We start from the raw sequence: 9,481 nt of genomic DNA, 5'->3' as shown, positions 1-9,481 counted from the left end.
ATTATATATATATAATTATACATATATATATATTTTTATATATATTATATCTATTTATATTTATATATAATTTACTTATATAAAAATTATATATATATATTAAAATAATTATTAAATAACTATATAAAATAATATATATATATAATATTATGCTGTGTGTGGGGTAGTGCAGTAAAATATAAAAAAATTTTTGACTCTGTCTTTGGTCATTAGCGGCAAATATTGATAGATGAAATATTAAATAATAAAACTAAAAAAAAATCAATAAAATCTTACAAATGCAATAAATATTTTAAAAAAACAAAGCAAAAATTTTTTGTTCTAAATTATAAAATCATTAAAAAAACATTGCTGTTTAGATTTTTTAAAAAATTTTAATTTCACAAAGGAAAAACTAAAAAGAAACTTAGTCACAACCCCTCCCCCAATACATTTTTTTTAGTTATAGGGGGGATAAAAATACATAGGGTTGAGAAAGTTGCACATTTCCCCACTACATGTGGGGCCGTCAAAAGCCACAAAATGTTTCCCTTTTCCCCCCCAAAAGGGCCCATGATCACTATTTTTAGTCTTTTTATACAATTTCCCTACTTTTCGGTGGGAGGTGCGGTCCCCCAAAAATGCTAAGGTCATTTTAATCTCTCGCATTTTGTTCTGAGGTATCCCTAAAATTTTCCTTCCATTATCGCGAATACAACCATGACTGGATTTGGGTCGGTGTGTGGGAGAGGAAAACGGGCATCCAGGGCTGAGCAGCGCCCCTTGGGCCCTTTGAAAACTCGTTTTTCCCCAAAACCCAAACTGCGCTGGCACCCAACAAAAATTTATTTTTTTTATGTTTTGACATCATGAAAGCCAACTTGAACCTCCCTCTTAGGATTAGGGTTTTAAGCTCTGATTCTTGCAATGCACAAAAAGAAGGTTATAAGATCTTTAGTAAATTTACAGCTGCAAGGGACGGCGTGTAACCCCCGCGGTAAAAGACGAGGCTGTAGAAAAAGGATCCCAATGCAGTTTCCTTCTGCCACTGCGAAAAGCCCACACCATTTTCAGTTTTTCGAACCTGTATTTATTGCAGTTGACCCCTTGGTATTAGAAATGTGCTAAAAAAAAACTCCTGACTTCGGTTTGGGATCTCCCCCCTTTTCCCCCTTTTCCGACCAAATCTGCTCGACTGTTTAGCCCAAGGGGGGGAATTTGGGGAAAATTCCAATCCCAAAACCCTTTAGGAGACATAAATTGATCCCCAAAAATTTCCTCATTCTCCCCCCCTGGATCGGTATCTCAGGGGTTTAAAAACCAAAACGGGATGTGGGAGACCCCGGGGAACCCTTTTTGAGTCTATGTAGTAAATCAGTTTCATGTAGCCCCGGTAAGAAAGAGGGGGTTCTCCCCCTTTTAGCAACGGGCCCCAAGGCGAAGCCCTGAAAGCCCCTGCAGTTTCTGAGATTTTCATTATAAACCGAGTCCAACACCGGAGAAAGTGGGACTGCAGAGAAAAGCTTCACATCCTATTAAGCTTACTTAAAGAAGTGCCAGAAAAGCCGCAGAAGAGTTGTGAGTCGACCCAAAGATAGAGTAAAAACCCCAAAATTACTAACGCTTTGTAGCCTTCATTTTTAAACTGTTTGATGTGAGGCCCCCCATGAAGCCTTGATAAAAAATTAGCCCCAAATACTTCACTTAGGGCAAATTGCAGTGGGTTACTCCACTCTTTTGGGGAAATGTAAGTCAGGTCTTTTTGGGGAAAATTTTGAACCATGATATGTTCCATGCAATCTGATTTATTTCATCGCATGTGTCCTTGCACATCCTGTAATTTTCCCTCCGACATACAGGGAAAGCATCCATATACAATTACATAGAAAACCCTTTGGAAAAACCCTTTTATAATGTCTTTAAAGCAAGGGCAAACGGGGTCACATTTAAGGGGGGTCCTTGGCAAGGGGTCCTGTGGGACCCTTGCTTTGATCTTCCAGTTAAAGAAATTTTTCCCCCCTGAACTCTAAATTTTCCTTTTAAAAAAAGTTTTGTAGAAGAAGGGGTAATGCTCTCTTAAAAACCAGTGCATACAGTTTCTTTAATATCCCATGTTTCCCAAGTAATGTAAGCCTTTTTCAAGGTCAAAAGGTTTTGCTAACATTGATCGCTGTGCGAAGGAATTTGATAGCAGTTTATAATAATAAGTACTCTGTGGCGATCTAAATTTTAAAAAATTTTTTTGATAGGGGTCTCACTTTTTTCCCTTTCTAGCAGCCATTTTAACCTGAAGTTTCCATCTTCTCCACGGGTTGCAATGCAACTGGTGAGAGAAATTGGTCGAAAATTTCCCGGTGTGGAAGACCTTTGCCAGGTTTAGGGACAGGGGAAAGATTATAGACTTTTAGTGCATGGCACGGCCCTTTCCCATAGATCCTATTGAATACCAACAGGATTTGGGAGCTCTCCGGGAAAATGAGATTCATTTTTGGGGGAATACGTCACTTCCTGGGGGAGTCTTTTCGCAGGCTGCAAAACAGATCCCTTCCCTTTTGCAAAAATGGCAAGTTTATGAAAGTTTGTTCAGCTTGAAAAACGCGGGTGTTGTTCCTGCAAAGGGGGTAAAAGAGTAATGAGGACTCTGTCTCGACGACGTCCTCTAGCCTCCAAGTCGGCCAAATCGCCGGTCTTGGCTCGGGTTTTTTGTAAAGGACAAAGGGTTTAATTTCTCGGGGCGTGTTCAACGCCTTTAAAGCACTTTATTTCCCTGACGTTTTTGGCATTCATCAGACCCCCACGTTAGCATCCATTTTCCCCCTACTTTGGGGAAAGGATGTTTTTCTGTAAAATAATCCATGATGTGAAGTATTAACGCACTTGAACCATTGGGAAATTTAGTCCAATCCCCTTTCAATACTGCAGTTGATCTAAAAAAATTCCACAACATGGTCAATCGCCTCTCGCACTCCTTTTGTTGAATACCATTCCCTCCCGAAAAAAAATATTTGGGAAAATGGTCACTTCCCCGTAAGTCTTCCCGACCAGCCAATAAAATTTAATTTTATTCAGGTGAACCCGGGTTTACTGGGGCTATATTGGGGAATTTCCCAGTTTAGATTTGGAAAAAATTGGGAGGGGCCTGTTTGTCAACCCATCTACTCTTAAGAAAAAAGGACTCCAAAGCCCTTCCCCAAGGGGGCCAAAGGTCCCCCCGAGGTGATGCTGCCATTGAATCTCCCCAAAAGTAGAAATGGAGTGGCAACTGCCCAAAGATCTTCCCAAAACATTTTTTGAGGTTTTTGTGGAGGAAGGTAGATGGTGCAACAGTGTAAAGGTCGTGTCAACCTATTCCACAGCCTTTTACCTGCTATTTTTCCTTTTTCATAAACTCTCGCAGGCATACACAAGTGGGGTTTCAGAAGTATCATAGTTGCAGTTCTTCCCCTTTTTTCATGAATTCCCGCTTCCCCTTGGTTTGGGATCCCCTTTCAAAAAATACTCTTTATAAAGGGGTTTGGCAGCACTTCGGTAAAATTTGCCCCACACCTTTGGTGCCCTCTCCGGACTTGGGAGACTTTTTAAGGGTTGTTTATGGGAAAACTAGTTTCCCAAAAGGGTTCCTTTTTGGGCCCGTTCTGTTCATCCTTTGCGGGGAAAGGATTTAACCTAAACTTTGCTTTGGGGCATTCGTGTAGCACAGAGGCCCCTGTGGCAGATGGAGCTTACCGGGAAAAAATAATGGCAGAGTATTTGGGGGAAGAAAGGAGGGGAAGGGGGTAGTGGGGGGAGGGTGGGGTAGAACAAGTAAAGGGCTTACTATGTGCAAACTGCACAGGGGGACGTGCTTTTTCTCTGAAAAAAACTTTCTCCTTTCTCCTTATTACCAATACTTCTTTTTCAAATTTGTACCTTTTTTCATTTCTTTGAAAAAGCCTCATGAGTTCTTTTAGTGGTAAAAGATATTTGGGCCCGGACAGTTACCCCTCCTTTATGACCTGATGGCCACCTTTACCACACTCTTTATTTTCCATTTCCTTAAAAAAACAAGGCTGGGTCCCTGCCCATAAACCCCGGCAGTGGAAGCACCCTTGGTCTCATATGACTTTCCTTAAGGGGGTACCATGCAAATGGAACTGATTTGGGAAGGGCAACATTTTAAAATTTGGAAGTGGGTTTGACTGTTCCAAAAACCCTCAACTTTTTGTTAGAACGTTTTACTGTCACTACATTAATTTTTTTAGTTTCTCAAAAGTTTCTCCTCAAATCCCCATCACTCGGGAAAAAACATTTTTTTACATATGAGTGTTTTTTTTGGAATATGAAAATTGAGCCCCAGGAATGTCGAAAATTTGACGAGGGAGTCACTTCGTTGGGGACGAAAAAACCCCATCTATCAGGTACCCTTTTGTGGGTGACGAGGATCACATTGACACACCAAAATTTTCCAAAGCACTTCAAAAATATCAAATCCCGAGAACACCATCAATGTCTTTCCCACTAGGGATTTATTATATGAAAATTTCATATTTTTCCAGGGAAGATTTCTTAAGGATGAGGACTTTCCCCACTTACCGGTTTGCGAGGCCGGGAAAAAATGATTCCCTTCAGCCCCTTTTGGGAAATTGGAAAAGGGTTTCCCGAGGGCAAATGGAAGTTTTATGGCCAGGGGAAATTTAGGTTATCAGGGGGTGCTAAATCTTTGTAAATTTTTAGTAATCAACAAAATTTGAAATTTTTTTTCCACCCCCCTCGCCCACATGAAATCCCAAGGGGAAGCTATGGGTGGGGCCAAAATCTCCCCAAAGCCAAAAGGGGAGTGAGGAAAAATACACACCCTATTACAGTCTGATGGGACTCCCGGGAATATACACTACCCACGAGCAGGCCTGCTTGACCCCAGCCAATTGACCAGCTGATTTTACTGCCGGGGGCCCTTTATCAAGCCACCTGTCTAACCAAAAATTGGGGCCAAAAAAGTTTTGTGCTATAGCGCAGCGTGCAACATTGCTCAAATCCCGGGCTTGTTCCTGTAAAAAGGGGGGAAATTCCCCCGGTCCAAAATGGAAGAACCCCGGGTGGGTGCACCACCTATTATAGGCTTGGTGCACCCGGGGCCCTTTTGTCTATCCCCCCTGGTGATCCCCCCAGTATGGGGAACCCCCCTGGTCCCGGGCCCCCAGATCATGGGGCTTTAAACCCCCCCCCCCTCCGGTATTGGGGGTGAACGCCAAAGTTGCCGAGCTGTGGGTTAAAATTTAGATAAACGACTTTCCCCTTTTTTTTCTGGGATACACTAAGGTTTGTTGTTTTTTTTCCCAGGGAGATTTTAATTTTTTACATATTGGTAAAAACCCTTTTACTGGTGGAAGAGGATAAGGGCCTGAGAATTCCCCATTTAACAGTTTTTCCAAAAACCCCCGTTTTTACTCATGACTGATATGTATTATGTTGGTAGAATAAAAAGGGTTAAGAATTAAGGTTAAAATGTTTGGGGGTTATTTTTTACGGTCATTGCAAAAGGCAAAAGTCTAAAAAAATATATAATATTGTTAAGTAAAAAACCAGTTTTTCCTTTTTTATGTGTTTAAATTTTAAAAAACCGGATGATGATTCCGGGAGAAAAACCCGGGGGTTTGGGGCCACCAGAAATTTGGAAAAAATTGATTTGTTTCTTGTGCCCCGCAAGAAAGTATGACGTTTAATTTGATTTATTTTAGTTTTAATTTCAATTTTTTTGACAGCAATTTTTTAAAATAATAGATTTTTTTTTATTTTCCCATCAACTCAAAAAAACTTAAGAATGTAATGATCCTCGACCAGATGTGCCCTTTTACTGTCTTAAAAATTGACTTTATAAAAAATACTCCCCAAGAAATATTCTTTAAAACCCTCGAGAAAAAAAAAAAAAATTGATTTAAACACATATTCCACTGTCCCTTAACCGGTATAAAACACCCCCTTCCTTGGGTAATTTATTAAAATTTTAAAGACAAAAATAACCCAATTACGTTTTATTGTTTAAGACCCGTGATTTTGCGTAAATATTCTACGCGGGGAAAAACCCCCCGTAATTTTTTCATCCATGATGAAAACATAAAGGTTCTTTTTTAAGAATTATAACTTATAAAATAAGCGACCATAAAATTCTAAATCAAAAAATCACTCGGCTAAAGATATTCCTTTCCACGGAAATTTTGATATCAGACTCATCCCAATTTGAATTTGCAATTTTGGGATTTTATTTTTAAAAAAAACCTAACCTTAATGTTTTCATCATCCCAGACACTAACTTCTCAACGAATACCAAAAGTCAACTCGCATTGCATTTCTAAAAAAAATATTTAAAAAACCCCCTGTTTACTTTTATGCTTTTCTTTCTGACGATGATCTTTTAAAAACATCCCTTAACCAGGTGATACGCAGCCGTTGCTATAAATTTCCAATTTTATGTTTGATTGCTTAAATTCTAATTATGATTTTTTTTTTTATAATATTATTAAATATATATATATTATATATATTATAATATATTTTAATATATATATATATATTGTAATTAACAACTGTAAAAAAAACAGGATTATTTTTAATTTTAAAAAAAAAAAATGGCTTTCCACTTACCCCGTACTCGTTTTTACTAAATTAAAACAAAACCAAATATTTTTTAAATATTTTGCATATTTCGCAAAATATATTTTTGTGTAAATGTCTGTGCCTTTCCCTTTAAATACAAATGTCTTAAAAGTGAAGATTAGTAACATTTTTATTTTCCGGTAAGTTTTGGGGTTTTCTCTTTAAAATTATAAAGAAATAAATTTTATTATTTTTAGGAGCCTGAACAGATTCGAAATTTATTGAGAGTATTTTTTTTCAATGAATGCCTTTAGCTTCCAACAACATTACTTGATTTTAAGTTTCAATTTTTTCTACCAAAATTTTATGCAATCAGTAATTTTGTATTTCCTTTGTTACCTGAATATTTTTAATTTAAAAGAATTTTTTTCCAAATTTTCCTTTTACCCCGAAAATGCAGGGAATACGCCCCGAAACGTTTGGGGCTTTCCCTTTTTTAAAAGGAGAAATACAACTTTAAATTTTTAGTCTAAACAATGATGATTTTTGTTTCAACGCAGGTTTTTTTTTGTTCTTATCGTTTTCCCCCCCTTTGAAACTCCGCTACTTCAGTTATATTATTTTTTGTGGGTGTGGGAAAACGCGTGCGTGTTGGCGCGCGCGCGCGCGGCAGAGGTGGTGTGCGTGCGTGGTTGTGGTTTGTGTGTGTGTTGTGGTGTGTGTGTGTGGGTGTGTGTGTGTGTTGTGGGTTGGGTGTGGGTGTGTGTGCCGCCCCCGTGGTGGGGTTTGGGATGTAGTATGTTGGTGGGTGTGGTGTGTGTGTGGTGGTTGTGGTGGGGGTGTGGGTGTGTGGTGTGTGGTGTGTGTTGTGTGTGGTGGGTGGGGTGGGGGTTTTGTGTGTGCGTGTGGCAAGTGCGTGCGTGTGTGTGCGCGCGCGCGCGCACGAGTGTGGGTTGGCGTGGTGGTGTGTGTGGTGTGTGTGTGGTTTTGGTGTGTTGTGCGCGGGTTTTGTGGTGTGTGTGGGTTGTGTGTTGTGTTGTGTGTGTGCGTGTGGTGCGCCCCCGCGTGGTTTGTGGTTTGTATGTATGTTTTTGTGTGTTGTGGTGTGTTGTGGTGGGTTGGGTGTGTGTGTGGTGTGTGTGTGTGTGTGCGCGTGCGTGTGGCGTGTGAGTGTGTGTGGGTGTGGTTGTGTGTGGTGTGGTGTGTGTGTGTCGTTTATATATATTATATATATTTTATATAAAAATATTTTTAATATATTATAATATGTGGGTGTGTGTGTGTGTGGTGTGTGTTATTTACTTTATATATATTATAAAATTATTAAAATTTAATATATATATAATAATATATATTATATATATGATATATAAACCCTAATAAAAAATTTTATTGTACATTCAATTTTTTCTAGTATAATATAATTATGATAGTAATATACATAATATATTTTAAATAAATTACTAATAGTATTATATGTATGTAGTATTTATATATTTTAATATATAATCAGCACACTTATATATATTATATATTATAAAATTTTAAATAATAATATATATATATATACTAATAATTTTATTATATATAATATTTATATAAAATAATAAATATATATATAATAATAAAATTCAATCACAAAAGGGTTAGTTTTCATGTTTGAGAACCGTGGCTCTCCCCCATCCCCCCCTAATTTGATCTTGCCTTTTTCTTCCACTTGTCCCACGACACCCCGCAAATATCTTAGTCTTAGTCGCTAGTCTTGTTTCGGTTGCCTCTCCTCTTTTTTTCTATCACCATACCTGTAAAACAAGTTTTCCAAACTTTTAATTTCATCACATGACCAACTATAGTTTCCTTTTTTCAAGTGCCCAAACAGCCGGTTTTTAAATTTTATTTTTACACCACCCATTCGTTTTTTTTTTTTGTCCATTTAATACGCAGTATCGCGTAACACCACTTTTTCAAAAATATGCCTTTTTTTCTTGTCAAATTTCTTCAGCACCCAACCTAGAAACCCAAGATGAATTGGGAAAACTAACGAGCAATTTCCTTTAGCTTTTCCGTAAGGTAATGCTTTGGGCTTTCCCCTTGGTTTGAGAGAAGTGGCGTTTTTTGGGAGTGGTATTCTTTGTTTTATCTCCCGTGAATCTTTGATTTGTTAAAAAAGCTCCAAAAAAGGAACTCTTTCCCTTTTAACAACCCTCCATTATTGTAACAAACCAGCCTTTTCCTTTCTTTACTATAGTTGTTTAGTCAAGAACTGCTGGCAATTAAAACCCCTATATCGGATCTTAGATTTTTATATTTTTTACCCCCCAACATCTACAGTTCCCTTCAAGATTCTTAGAGCACCCCCTAAGTTCAGAATAATTTAAAAGGGCGGAGACAGAATGTAACCCGTCGTCCCGTGGGTTTAATTCGAACCATTCTGTTAACCCATAAGTGGTTTTTGTTTCGTTTTTCAACATGGCTTTTTTTAGTTAGATGAGGGGTTTTGGAAATTTTATAGGGTTTATGTTTTTTCCAAGGGTATCGTGATCAACAGTATCAAAGTTTCGGCAAACGATGAAACCAGGTATGGACTTCTGAGTTCTTGTTTTTTTTCTTGATTAATTTCAGATTTGAATGTGGTTTTTTGTTACCTAACATAATAAATTTAATTTTTATATATATAATTTATAAATTATATAATTAAAGTTTTTATATATATATGTTTTAATATATATATATTAATATATATTTATATAATTTTAAAATATATAACAACAAAACGCACCCCATATATATAAATATTAATTATATATAATATATTATATATATATATATATAAAAATATATATATTATATAGTAGAAAATAATAAACTATAATTATTAATATTATAATTTTTATAAATATTATATAAATTAATAATAATATATATAAAT

Source organism: Penaeus monodon, chromosome 6 (genome assembly GCF_015228065.2).
Source record: "Penaeus monodon isolate SGIC_2016 chromosome 6, NSTDA_Pmon_1, whole genome shotgun sequence".
NCBI lineage: Eukaryota > Metazoa > Arthropoda > Malacostraca > Decapoda > Penaeidae > Penaeus > Penaeus monodon.
This window is presented reverse-complemented; position numbering follows the sequence as displayed.